Source organism: Crocodylus siamensis, chromosome 8, assembly GCF_052110815.1.
Source record: "Crocodylus siamensis isolate JL-2025a chromosome 8, ASM5211081v1, whole genome shotgun sequence".
Taxonomy (NCBI): Eukaryota; Metazoa; Chordata; order Crocodylia; family Crocodylidae; genus Crocodylus; species Crocodylus siamensis.
The window spans coordinates 70,718,201-70,732,766 of record NC_143402.1 but is presented as its reverse complement, the minus strand read 5'-3'; positions in this window follow the sequence as shown (position 1 = coordinate 70,732,766).

The following is a 14,566-nucleotide window of genomic DNA, read 5'->3' as shown; positions in this document are numbered from 1 at the left end:
CCTCATGAGATCACCTAGTCCATCAGGGACCCATCTGACTAATTTAGAACACTTGGGTGAAGGTCAATTGAGTGTTGGGTCAGTGAAGTTAGTCTACTTGGCCATCCTGAATAATTTCTATAGAAACTGATTTTTCAAGGAAGATAACATGTTAATGGAAATATACAATTTCTGAGGAACATTTTAATTTTTCTTTGAAATACTGGACAACCACACAACAGGTTAAAAAAATAGAAGCCAAAAACCAAACATGATTTGGTTTTGATTTTTCCCTAAAAAATGCAGTTTTCTGGATAAATTTTCTGTAGAATCAAATGCTTTTGTTTTTATCAATGCTTTCTGGATAAAGATTGCCTAAGCTGCCCCTTCCAGCCTCAACATTTGAAAAAAAAATTGATTGTAAAAACCATATTATTAAATATTATCTTTCCTATTTTAATTTCCTTCCATTAAGATATACAGCACTAGCAACATATTATGTTCCACACATATCAACATTTTGGACCCAAAGGAGAAGGCTTAATATTTTAAGTACAGAGGTGTAGTAAGCTGTTTCAGGTAAGCACAAGGCAAAACCCAGGGGCCACTGTGTAAAGCACAGGGCAACTGGAAGCAGGAAGTGGGGAGATAAGATGAGAGCTAGAAACGGGGAGGGAAAAGCAGGTCCCCTAACAGGATACAACCAAGAGGAGGTTGCCAAGCAAGTCTCACCTGCCTTGGTGCAGGATCACCACATTCTGCTGTTGCTGTTAACGCAGCCTCTGTGAGCGAGGTATGAGCTCTCACTCTAGTACCCTCTAAATTAGTGCCCCAAAGTGGTGCCCTACATGCCCACCCTGGGTTGCACTACTGTACTTGATAGCAGTAATATAAACTTACCTAATCTCATGGCTGCCATTGCAAAAAGTAATATTCTGAATAAATGTGTGGCATTCTCTTGATTTGAAACGGCTTCTTTAGTGGCTGTGTGGCAAATATTTTTTCTGTAGCTGTGAAACAGGCAAAAGTTGCTATATGGCAGGCAAAGTATTTCAGAGTGAGTAAAAACAGCTCCCAAATGGTGTAAACAATGATCTTCTTAACTTCAAATTATACCGTCTATCTGCAGAACTTGTTTATTATGTGTGCTTATCATGCATTACAGCAAATGGAAGAGGAAAATTATGAAATATAAACATGCCACCCTGCAAATGGTTAATGGAAAAGGAATGCAGAAACAAGATGCAAATATGGCTGTGTACTAGTGTATGCATGCACACATACACATGCACACACACACACGTAAATAGTATCCTACCACTCTGTGAGATAATGGGGAAGACCACAGGTTTTGCACCCTTCAACACATCCCCTACCTCAGTATCCCTAGCAAAAAGATTGCCCAAAAGGTCAACATGTAGTCTCTCAGCTTTTGGCTTTCCTAATGATACAGGTATTCCCAAGTCAAAGCTGATGGCATTGCAGCTCAAGTTGTGCATAATGGCTGTTACATCAAACCTAACAAGGAATTCACTAGGCAGACAAAGAAAGAAGTTAAATAGCTTTGGAAGACTCCTGGTCTCAGTGCTCATCTGTCTGGAGAATTCAGTACTAAGGAAATAACGGAAGCCCTTAAGCTTTTAAAGACCACAAATCCTAAGGGCCTGATGCCCATACATGCTGAATTTCTTTGTAACTCTGGGGAGATGATGATTGTTTGGCTTTGTGAGTTCATTTCTAACTGTGTCAGATGCAACAAGATCCCTCACATTTGGAGAACGGCCACAGTCATTGCAGTCCTGAAGCCTAACAAGCCCAGGATGACGCAAAGAGCTACAGACCTATCCCCCTCCTGTGCATTCCATTCCACCTACTGGAACACCTCATTTATGTCTGAGTCTACCTCATAATTGATCCACAGCTTCCTGAGGAACAGACTGGTTTAAATGTGGAAGGTCAACAGTGGAGCAGGTAACTCTCCTTACTTATGACACTGCAGAGAACTATGTGGGTGGGGAGAAGGTCAGTACTGTCCTGGTGAACCTCACTGCTGCATCCAACACTGTCTGGCTCTGTGGCCTCTACTATAAGCTCCTCTGAAAAACACTTGACAAAACAATCATCAGCTTTCTTATGCTCATGCTTCAGAACTGCAGTTTCACTGTCAAGACCATTGATGGATAGGAAAGCCACCCTAGCAGTCAGAAGAATAGCATCCCACAAAGCTTGGTACTTCCTCCATTTCTTTTTCAATTGTACATTGCTGACCTGCCTGACACCCAGTCCAAGAAGTATAGCTATACTGATGACCTGGCTTTCACCAAGTAAAGCAAGCAATGGGAAGCCACTGAATCCACTTTGACATCGGAAATGAATAGCCTTGCTGACTCCTTCCATAAACAGCATCTCCAGCTCAGCCTCACTATAACAGTGGCAATAGTCTTCCACCTAAATAACAACCAAGTGAAGAAAGAAATAAAAGTCAAAATTGGCTACTGGACACTTCAACACTGTTATACCATAACTTACTTAGGAGTGTGCCCAGAGAAGATCTACTGGGCACTTGGAGCCTCCATGCCTGAGGTGGGTCTCCCTCCTACTCTCCTGGCATGACCTGATGGTTTTAAGAAAAGAATGGGAGGTTCCTCTGGAGATAGAATGTCCTTCCACCCTCAGACTGGATAGGTGCGATAGCAAGTGACTTGGGGCTCCACCTTCCTTACACAAATCAAAATAAAGCTGCAGCACTGATCCAAGATTGGCTGCCACATGGTATTAAATTAATCTGTCATACTCCTTCAGGGCTTAAATTAACTCTCACCCCTGGTGGGCTTAATGTTCAGTGCAACCAGCCAAGCTCCTCTGCTTTGGCCATCCCCTTTAAAGGGGAAAGTCTGTTACTACAGACTCTTCCCACTGGGTTTCCTTGGGTTGTGCCAGGGTACTCCCTAACAGGTTCACCCTGTTTCTGTGTATGTCAAAACTTCAAAATAAAAGAAGACAATACCTCAAAAATAGCTTGGCATCTGGTGTAGCGACACTCAGGACTTGGGACTCATGTGTCCAATGTCAAGCTTTGCATGCTCTCTCCTGTGGTGGTTCCCACTAATTGTGCCCAAGGATTCTGCTGCTGGGGTTTAGAGGGTGAGGTGTTCCTGGCTCTCCCCTGTGCTGGCTTCCTGGTGTCTTCTGTGGCTTCTGCCAAGTCTGCAGGGACACTCCCTGCAGCCCGTCTTGCCTTTGCTCCACTGCTGGCATCCAGCACTTGCTGGTGCCCTGGACACCTTTTTATTATGTCACAGGCAGCACGCTGTTCCACACACAGGAAGGGCGTGCTTTTAAAACACTCTGGAGATGCCACATGCATGTCAGTGTCTCTGGCTAAGGCTGCTGCAGAGAAGGTAAGTGGGCCTGATCCCATACTGGGCTCCCCTTCAATTGGGGTTCATCTGGGGGCAATCCCCTCCCTTTTCCCAGGACCCCTGGGATCCTAGTCATCCAGCATGGCAACAAGGAGTCCAGCTGTACTAGACCCTTACATACTGCCAGCATCTGAAGGAGCATTAATCTGTTGCCTTGCTGACACCACCTGGGGTGCAAATTTCCAAACACTTTGCACCTCTACTTTGGCACTTGCGTATGCTGCTGCTGAGTACTGTGCATCACTATGGGGCTGGAACATGCACACTAAGTTAGTGGATTCCAGCCTTAACAACATCATGAAGACCATTACCAGATGCTTTATACCACCCCTGGTTGACTGCTTAACAGTCCTCTCAAGCATTCCTTCACCCCACCTCCCCAACATCTGGGGACAAGCTGCTACCCCGGACCTAGCCTCAAAGCCCAAGATCCAGACCATTATTTGTACTCCAGTCTAGGAGCTGCAAGCCAGAAAACCAACTACCATCTGAAGTCTTGGAACTCATTCTCCACTCACACCAATAAGCTCATCAGATCTGTAGATGGCATATCACTCACAGCATGGATCTCCCATCAGTGGAGCAGGAAATATGCTACACAAGTACTACGGCTAAAGAACTTCACCCCCAGCACTAGTTTCCGTCACTCAGGATGACAGCTGCCTCGCAGGGCCTGGACTGTTCTTAACTATCTCATAATGGACATTGGATGGTTTAAGGCAAGCATGCAATCTTGGAGCCTCTCCAACGACACAGGCTGCAGCTGTAGTGCTTAACCTCAGATGGCCAACTACATAATTTATGAATGCCTTTAGGACCCTCCTTTGGGTGTCCAAGGTCTAATTAACATTGACCATTCCACCTGCTTCTGGCTTTCTGCCCCTCATACTTTCAACATGAGTATGGCAACATTCACTTCATCATCATCGTTAACATCAGCAGCAGCAGCATTGGGACAGCCAGTGAGTTTTAGATATTTTAGCACGGATTTATTGCTGCCAACAGTCTAGAATGTTAATCTTGAACTTGCCTTCTGGTCTAAGGAAAGTCATTTAACCTCCTCTTTAATTCGTTACGGATTTCTGAAAATGATTACATGTGGCCAAGACCTGTGTTTGAATCCCGTTACCTTCTAGTTTTCTGTCTGTTTTCACCTCTTTGGAAGATTTAGAATCAATTATCTCTCTCTCTAACATCATTTTCTTCATCATTGTAAGGATCAGCATTTTCCACGTTCTTATTTACTCCAGGGCTTCTATACTTTTCAACACAGCTCAAACCAATTAATGAGCTGCCATTTTTGTGGGAGTTTAGCATTCCCCAGGTGGAGCATAGTTATTGACTCAGCTGAGATTCACACAAATACCAAGATATATGTACAGTTCTGTCATTTACATCCTCAATCCCCAGTGTCTTGCAAGGATTTTCCAATTCATGTTTAATGGAGGACGTCACTCTAAACCACAGTCCTGTTTTGTATACACTTCCTTGATCTCATAAGCACGCTCTATTTTGGAATTTAATCTCCAGTTATTATGCTTGTAATCTGCTAATTTAACACAGAATGACTCCTATCATTTATATACAATTACCATCTTAAGTGTGTCACCTTCTACTCTAAATGGCATGTTCAGCTTTATTCAGGACCAATCTGGAACAGTTAGTAGGTAGGCCAGGGGTGGGCAAAATATGGCATATGGGTTGTCTGCCCTGTGGCGGGTCCCTCAGGCCCACCTGGCCTAGGCATTATCCCGCCTTGGTGCTTCTTGCCACCCCCTGGGCATGCAGTAGTGTTGGGGTGTCTCCGCTGCTGAATTGCCTTTTTAGGCAGCCCAGGTGGCAGCGGCTCCTTCCAGCTGCTGCTGCCACTGTGCCAGCTCCATGGTACCGGTGGGGATTCTTCCGCAGCCCCGACACACCCCACACTTGCTGAAGACTTGCCTGCCTACCCTGAACAGCTGCAGCAACAGCAGTGCTGGTGGGACAGAAGTGTGCTCTGTGCAAGGGAAATGCAGCCCTTCTCCCTCACTGCTGCCCAGCACTTCCTGCAGCACCAGGCAGAGCCTGCACTGGGCTGCCCTGCGCTGCACTGCTGGGCAGCTTGGGGGAAGCAGTGACAGTGGTGGAGCCACAGAGCAGCCCAGTGCAGGCTCCATGTGGCTGCTGCAGGAAGCTCTCGGCAGTGGTGAGGGGGAGAAGCTACTTTCCCCCCACTGTGTAGAGCACACTTCTCCCCTGCCAGTGATGCTGTTGCTGCAGCTGTTCAGCATGAGCAGCCAAGTCCATAGTAGATGCAGGGCAGGTCAGGGCTGTGTGTGGATCCCCACCAGTACTGCAGAGTTGGGGCCAGTGGCTGCCGCCACCTGGGTTGCCTAGCCCCAGCCCAACTGCATGCCCAGGGGGTGGCAGGGCATGCCACAGGTGGGCGGTGCAGAGCAAGCACAGGTGCCAGGTCAGGGCTGTGTGCAGTCTGGCTGATCCACTCCTACTGGGATCAATCTGGAGCAGGTACAGGGTGCACTGGGCCTCCATGCTGTTGGGCAGGGGCAGGTGCTGACCAGCTCAGGGGAGCACACATGGGGGGCTTCCATGCACACCCCACCATACCTTAAATCCCTCCCCCACAAACCCCACAACTATACCCCCCACACAATCACACACCCCACAAACACCATACCCACTTACACCACTACCCACACACACCTGCACACTTCTGTGGGGAGCCCCACTCACTGCTACCTGCACACACCCCACCACACACATGCACCCCCCGACACCCACCCCTCACACACCCCTAGCCACCCTCCCCCTCCCCATACCGACTCACACATCCCCATAAACACCCCCCCACAAGTCCCCCATACCCACCCATCCACATCCACACATAGACCCACACCCTCCCTCACACCGCACATACACCCACAGCCCCCTATATACCCCATACCCCCCAATACCCCTGCAGTATACAAGAGTAAGACTTAATTTTGAGCTATTATGAAATCACTTCTATATACGTGATGCAAATGCACACAAATCAGGACAAAAATATATTTTAAAAATAAAATTAAAATATGTTATTGTGGTTGTTTGATTTTTAGTACATAATTTGCTTTTTTTCTTGTTCCAAGATGGTAAACCCCCTTTCCAAAAGGATTACTTCTGGGAACAAAAGGAGCGACTTCTGGTAGCAAAAGCTAGGAGTTAGGGGGCAGGATGTCCGGTCCCAAGATGGCAACCAGGGGGCAGGGCACCTATCAAGTGGTGGGACTACCCTTGTGGCCGTCGACAGCTCACCAAAACTCATTAAGCAGCCCCCTAGCTGAAATAATTGCCCGCCCCTGAGCTAGGCCTATTATCAACTATCTTCCTTCGCAGGCATGGGGATCTACAACTCTTATATCATGAAGAACCAGCATCATATTTTTTTAGCAAAAATGGGGCTTAGTTTCCAAGATGGACAAGGGGCTTACCTAAGGCCATGTTATTATCCCATAGGTCACTGCTGCCTTTGTATTACGAGTTAATGTAAATGTTAACATTTTTCTTCTCAGTCATGCATTTACACATATAACTGAAAAAGATTAAGTCCTAAACCTATTTGCTTGACTATAAGTAGCACTGAGACCTCAGAGGAAGGAGCTGCAGTTATACATTGGTAAGCATTACTTACCAATTCCCTCACCAATAATATCCAGCTGTTAAGTTTGCAACTATTGTAAACTATCCCCCCCCCCCACCATTTTCCTATGCAAAAATAAAGTGTCTCAAAACTTAAGGTAAAAAAAAAAAAGCCTCCTCCATAAATGCTGCTGACCTGTTCATTCTTTCAGATACTCTGCCTTATTGCTACATCTTCCAACAGTTTATTTAAAGACCAAGTTCCAGTGGGCCTCTCTGGTTTTGAAAGTCTTGATATTAACCATATCACAGATCCAGGCTTTTGCCCTTCTGCTTGATCTGTCCTCTAAATAAACATCAATCTCCTCTGTGTCCCATTCAACATAAAAAAGATAGTTCACAAGCTTTTCCCCCTGCCCCTCCTCTCACCCAGAACAGCCCTCATTTATCTCTTTGTTCCATGCATTCTTCATTGCAAAGCCCTGAAAGTACCTACTTTTAGTCTAACTCTATTTTTACAAAATGTAATTATGGTTTTTTTTCCTGTTTACCAATTAGGCTGAAGGATTTACCAAGCACATCTTGATGCTTAGCCAGCAGGTGCTTCCAGAAACTACAAATGATATGCTATAAATTCATTTGTAACTCAGTGGAATCTAAACAATGAATGCTTGGCTATTTTTTATGAGATAAAAATCAACTATATAAAATAATTCCAGTCAGAAAAACTGAGAGCATTACTTCCTGTTACTGGCATTTAATTAAGAGGTTTTAAAAAATGGTTATAATAATCTAGCCCTTTTAATTTTTATCTTCAGAAAATCACCAGGTCCATTGTTTCTGATTCCAAATCTTACTGGAGCTGGACCGCTTATTCTAATAAAGAATTTCCATAAACTATTTTATTGTTTCTTGTCTATGTAAAGGGTTGGATTAGGATACTCTTAGATTAAAAAGAGTCTTTTTAATAGTATTTGTTCCATTAAAGTAAGAACGTTTCCTTGGGGAATCATTCTATGCTACAAGTGGGGTACTACAACTGCTTCTATGATGGTAAAGGTATTGTCGTCCTGTTCTCTTACATGTGCCTTGAGGTTGCCATTTGAAAACAGTATTTCTGAAAACTTGTTTCATTTTTTAGATTAAGGATTCAAATAAATAAATAAAGGTTTAAAGAGGAAATGGGATCTTAAATGAAAATGCTCTTCTCTTAAATCAGCTCTAAATTTCCTACCGAGAAAACTACACATTTTGGAGTGAGAAATTATTTTTTTCACATGAAATTTCTCATGGAAAAAATGGTGGATTTCCAACCAACTCTACTTAACCTGCAAGAAGCAATTAGTGTCTCATCCTGAACTCACAAACCCATTCACGTAGAGGCTATTCATTGGCAGAGAACCTCCAGACCTGATATTCCACAGGGGTCAGCACTGTTCCTCCTCTTTCTCCTCGCAGTTTATGTGAAGCATCTTGGGAAGGCCATGAAAACATCTATAAAAACAAATCCAGATACAGTTGCAAACTGAGGGCCTTGCTCATAATAATGTACTTGGCACGTAGTCCCTGAAAAATTAATGGAAATGAAGTGAGATGGGAGAAGCTCTTCTTTGACTAGGGAAATTATGTTAACATGCTTGCTAAACATGCTTACTCTTAAACAACATAGCATTTAGCCTCAAAATACAGTGGTGTTTTCTCAGTGTGTGCTGTAGACAGGGTCAATCCAAATAAAGTTTTACAGTCCATTCTCTTTGTCTATCCTAACTAGGCCTTAAAAACATAATTTTACACACTGACCAAACAAACTCATTTCCCTAGCATAGGCAGGACCAGAATCTAGTCTTTTGATTCTTGCTCAAAATTCACTGGAAAAGATGGGAACGCTAACATACTGTATGTTGACAAACTCCAAAGGGTTAATGTTTCCATTAGTCTTCTCCTGAGTGCTTTATAATAAAACAAAACAAAACAAAACCCCCCTAAAATACTTGGTGAACATGAAACCATTCGTGAGCTTAATCTAACACATCTTTGATTTTAACTTGTGGAGACATGACAAGAACTCTCTCTCTCTCGCATGCACACAGAAAAAATACTTTCTATGTAGTGCTGATATTTAAGATCACAGCACAGAATTATCGTGGGCATTCAAGATTGCTCTTTCTCATAGAACAAATCTCAAGAAAAGAAGGTATAGGGATATACTGTTCTGTAGTTGATTTATGAATGATGTGGTTTATTGTGCTATATTTAAGGAATAATCTCACTATTTTGTAGTATACAGCAATAAAGCCTGCTGAGTTTGATTAAATGTCAAAGCTAAGGCATGTAATCAATCGCGATAGCCATTTATTGAAAGTACTGTATACCCCAAGGAATAAAAATTACTGCTATTTTACAGCCAAATATACCATGTAAGAGAAGGGAAACGATGTCTCCCACTACCTAGATGGACCATGTCATACTGCCTCTCTTGGACGATCTAGCAATATGCATCTTGAGGAGCATAACACAATAAAGGTCCAGTCCACTGAAAGACAGCCATTGATTTGAATGGGTTTTGGATCCAAACCAAAGCACCAAGGACTACATTGACTCAGACATGGATTTTTCCATGTTAGTGCACAGGGAAGTTAGGAAATCTGGAGGCTTCCCAGGATAGTTCTCTGGCAACAGTGAGTGGTCTCTTCTTCCTTTTCCCATGCACAGGCCTCTCTAAACCCTTTGGCTTTCTAAGGTCTGAATGGATCTCAGATCTTATGGACAGCATGACCATCCATTTAGATGTTTCTACATTACCTTCCAATAGCTTCATGGCTGCACTGTTCCACTCAAAGCTATGTTCCCATGGTATCTGGCTTTCCACTGCTTGGTCCCTTTACAGAGGTTTACACATGAACAACAAACAACTGCAAAAATGTAAAGTTCTGTCTTTTTGACTTGCTAGCATCTCTACACCCACTCTGAACCAGCACAAAAGCAAAGGATAATCAAGTCCAGAGCGATCTGATACTTTATTTTTACCCCTTCTTCCCCAATCCCCAAGCCATGCCTTGAGGGACAATAATATTCAGAAAAGGGTGAAAGACCTCGTGTAACTTGTTGCAGACAGAATTCAGAAATCATTTCCTACATCTTCATGCAGTAGTGGGTCATTGCAGATTTTTGGCAGTTAGGAAACTTTCTAGCAATATAGCAAGAACCTTTATAAACTAAAGGCTAGATAGCAGGAAACATTTCTGGATATTTCTATAAGATTGTAAGTACTATAAGCTTTGCAGTACTTTAGGTACTTTGAACAACAGAAAAAACACCACAAAACCCCTATTTAGCATACAAGAAAATGCAGACACACATGCACACAACTGTACTACATCCCCCTTTACCTTGTATATTCTGTTTCTTTCTAATGAGGAGATTAAAGAAAGAAATAAGAACACCAAAAATCTTCCCAGACAAGTACCCAATTTCACAACCTTCAGTTAAGCTCACTTACAAAGTATGTGTGTGTGGGGGGCGGGGAGGGGGTCTCCCCAGTGACAAACTTTCTGGCCAAAGATTATGGCCATAGCCACACAGTAGAGAAAGATTCAGTATCTTGCATTAAATGAACTGTACAGTTTTACCAAGTGCAATCTGATCATTCTTCTACTGGCACTCTCATTAACGCCAAAAAATAGTCCTTGAAAGGTCAGAAAATCAATACTGAGTTCTTCCAAAGATCAGTTCTCTTCTGGATCCTTTGGAGACCTGGGGACAATTCTTCTCTTCTTTACACCAGTGAAAATAAGGAGAGTGCACAGAGACCAATAGAAACAGTATTGGTACAAAACCAATAGCAATGCTGGACTCAAGGCCCTTGGTTTTTCAATGGATGCAAAAAGGAACTAAGCGCACTTTCACAAGCACTCCCTGGAAAAGGAGGTTCTGGAAAGAGTTGGAATATGTTACTATTCTGTACACAAAAAACACTTAAGCAAATACTTAATTTACCCTTACGGCCTGGCAGCCATTCCTTTCATACTCATCACAGGTTCAGTTATCAGCTGCCCTAACTCTAAACAGAAACATGCCAATCTAATCATATGGACAGGTGTTCCCATATGCCTGGCAGAGTGGATTTTCAGTACTTTGCCTTTCCTAGACATGAAGAACCTTTTTCAAGATAATTAACCATTCATTGCAAGGACATTTGGCATAGTTACACGTACCATTACATCTCTGTGTGCATGGTGGTGGCTGTGATTCAGGGATGTGATTAATGTTATGGTTGCAAGGGCCTGTCTCTTCCAGTTCTGCTGATGTTTATGAACCTCTTTGCACAGCAGACTTCAGCAAGGCTGGATAGGACTTGGAGAAGAGAGCTTTTCATAATTATTATTAATTTAGCCACATAACATGGACAAAAAAGCCATCATCGGGGTCTGCCAGGAGACAGTATTTTGTGTCTCATGGATTGGGTCAGAAGCCCAGTTCAGGAAATATGGAACCAAATATTTGAGGCAAGAAGCCAATAGACTCCCTAATTAGTTAGGTTTAAGCAGTTCCCCTTTTATAATGACTCATTGCAAGGACTTTTGCCTTCGCTGAAAAATTATTCATACCTATCATTGGGTTAACTAACCTGCCTTGCTTCTTAAGTTGCAGCCTTTTACAAGTATTTCTCTAGATCTGCAGCTTATGTTCACCTTGTTAGACCCCGACTCCATGGGCACCCAACGACTAGGGAGACAACAGTCCAATTACCCATAGGTCCTGTTACTCATTAGCCAGAGCAAGCAGGAAGCAAACACCAGCACACATTGCTTGCAACAGCTTTATTTTGAATGGAGACAGCTTCGGACAAGGGGCCTCATGCCGTAAGAGACAAGGTCCTGCCCGAAACAATAGATTTTTCTTACATTTATACACTTTAGTTTATACTCATTAACATTCACTCCTCCTTTACCCTGCCTTCTGTCCCACCCATTTCTCCTCCCATCTCAAGCTCTGCCTCTGTTTACTGTTTGCTTCATTAGCATGGAATTGCTTATGCATTTCATTCATTTACATGCTTTCTTGCTGTGAGCACATATCTAAGACCTTGGCTCCTTTTCTTTGGTCAGTGGGCAGACTTTGACTAAAACCTGGAAGCTTCTGGAGGCTTCTTCACCAATCACCATTCACCGTTTTGCGGACGTTTATCTTGGATACTGTTACGAATTACGTGTTGTTTTTCACATTCCAGTCTGTTTTACTTTCTCAGGTTGTACCATCTTCTACCTTTTGGGGCCCTTTCATCTTATCTTGTTTCTCACTGTAGCTGCTTTTCCCTCAGAAAATGGTTAACACAGTTAAAATGGTTATTTAGCATAAGCAAATGGCTGGCTTAGATATCATTCTACCTTGTGATCAGCAGCTCCGCTAGGCCACAGGTCATGCCTTGTATTCAGCTGCAAATCCAGTGCTGAGACCCAAATTATTGTCACCCGAATATGCCTAAAGCAGTAATTCTCAACCAAGGTGTTGCAGCACCATGGAGTACCAGGAAATCCTTTTAAGGATGCTTGGCATGTCTACACATGCATTTATGCCAGCTTAAATTTACTGTACCGTAAGCAGGAATAAGCCAGCATCTACATGTACAGGCGTTAACGCTCATTAACACTGTGTGTGGACTGATTTGGGACTACAGTTAATCCCAAATCAGTCCACACAAATAGTGTTACTGCACAGTAAGGTGTCTATACATGCATTACTTTGCAGTAACTAATCAGGCAGGTATCAAATTTACACTTGAGTTGGCATAAGTCACCATATTTATTGCTAAATATGGGTGTGCACGTGTAGACATGCACCTATACTGCGCAATAATTTCAGTTACGGTGCAGTAAATGCATACATGTAGACGCGCCCACTGTGCGTTACAAAATATTGGTACTGTTAGGTATACAAACACCTGTACATGATTCACAAGATAAATCTAGATATTAGAAGTAGCAAAAGCCTTCTGTGGTCCTTCTTATTTCTTTGCAACACAATTGTTCTCTTTCTGTAGCCAAAAAATAAGTAAAAACTAAGAGCTGACAATTTCTGAGGGGGGTATCTTGTGTCTAATGCGGTTGAGAACCACAGAACTAAGGATATTTAAATGAATGAGAGACACTGGTTATCAGCAGTAGGACAACACACTCCCTTCCCTTTCCGTGCTTGCTCTCAGATCCCACCCAGTTACTGGCAATTTTCTGCAACTGATCCTTCTCATGTAGAAGTCCTCAAAAGAAAAATCATATCATTTCAAGGCAGTAATAAGAAAGGATTCAGAATTTAGTTGATACTGCAACAAACTTATATTGTGTTCTTTAACCACTGTATCTTAACTGTGAAACACACACCCTGGCTCATTATTCTCCCCGGTGAGTTATTTCACGTCCACAACTTCATGAAGCCAACACACTGTTTAAGCAACCAGAATGTAATAGAGTTATGTCACACATGAGTGACCATCACCAGGTGCCATGCCAAGAGCTGTTAATTTAAAGTCATTCAAAAATATTTACAGTTTACAACCAGTGTTATCAGCAGTGTCACGGTAGCACACTTACATTGCTTTTCTATTACTTTGGAATTTTCCATTCTCTCCAACGAGGGAAGAGTCTGTTTAAATATATAAAGAGCCTGGCACCAAGGTCTTGATAACACTTTCTCACAGGGTGCTAAAATTATTTCTGCTGGTGCTCCTCTATGCCCCTTGTGCTCTTTGACCCAATCTTGCTCCTTCTGAAGTGAGTTTTACAGCATGTTTGTTCTTCATGTAGGAAACTAATGACGAAGTTGCTGCATTTCATGAAGACAGGACTCCTCCTTTGTACATGAACACTTTTTGAGAGAATTAAAAAATAAACACCCTATTTCCCTACCACGGTCTTCCTTAATATTTTAGAAACGTTGAAAATAACTCTATAAAGAAAATAATTTGTGTTTTTTCTTTTTTTAATGACTAAGACTGAAGCATAGTTATTTATCTGCTGACACAACCATAACAATGTGTCAACAGAAAAAATGGACCCAAAGCGCAGTAAACTACCATGATCCATGGGCAGACTACCATATGCATAAAAGATTTAGACTGGATTATACTAACACTGGGGGCAACATGTTTGGTGCTGGGGCTGGGGCTGGGGGGAGAGGTGGCAATTTGCATTTAGTCCTGTTGCAATTCTTGCCACTATTTATGTTGGCTCAGTAGAACCACTCTCTGCTGTTGTATTTGAAAAGGCTGGATGTTTGTCACCTGTGTGCCATTCAGATAATATCACACGTTACCTTTAAATTATCCGTTGACAGCCTGCCAGGACAAGTCTATTTACCAAGGCTCATCTAATCACTCTACCTCCATCATGCCAACTTATGTGAAAAACAAATGAATGTTTTTCTCCTTTGAGTACCCAGCCTGCGGTGAGCTGCTGACTGAACTTCCCACCTGTGGTGTTATGATGCCATGATGCCTCTAGTGCTCCCTTGCCTGATTTTAAACAGTCAGCCAAAGACAGTTTATCAGAAAC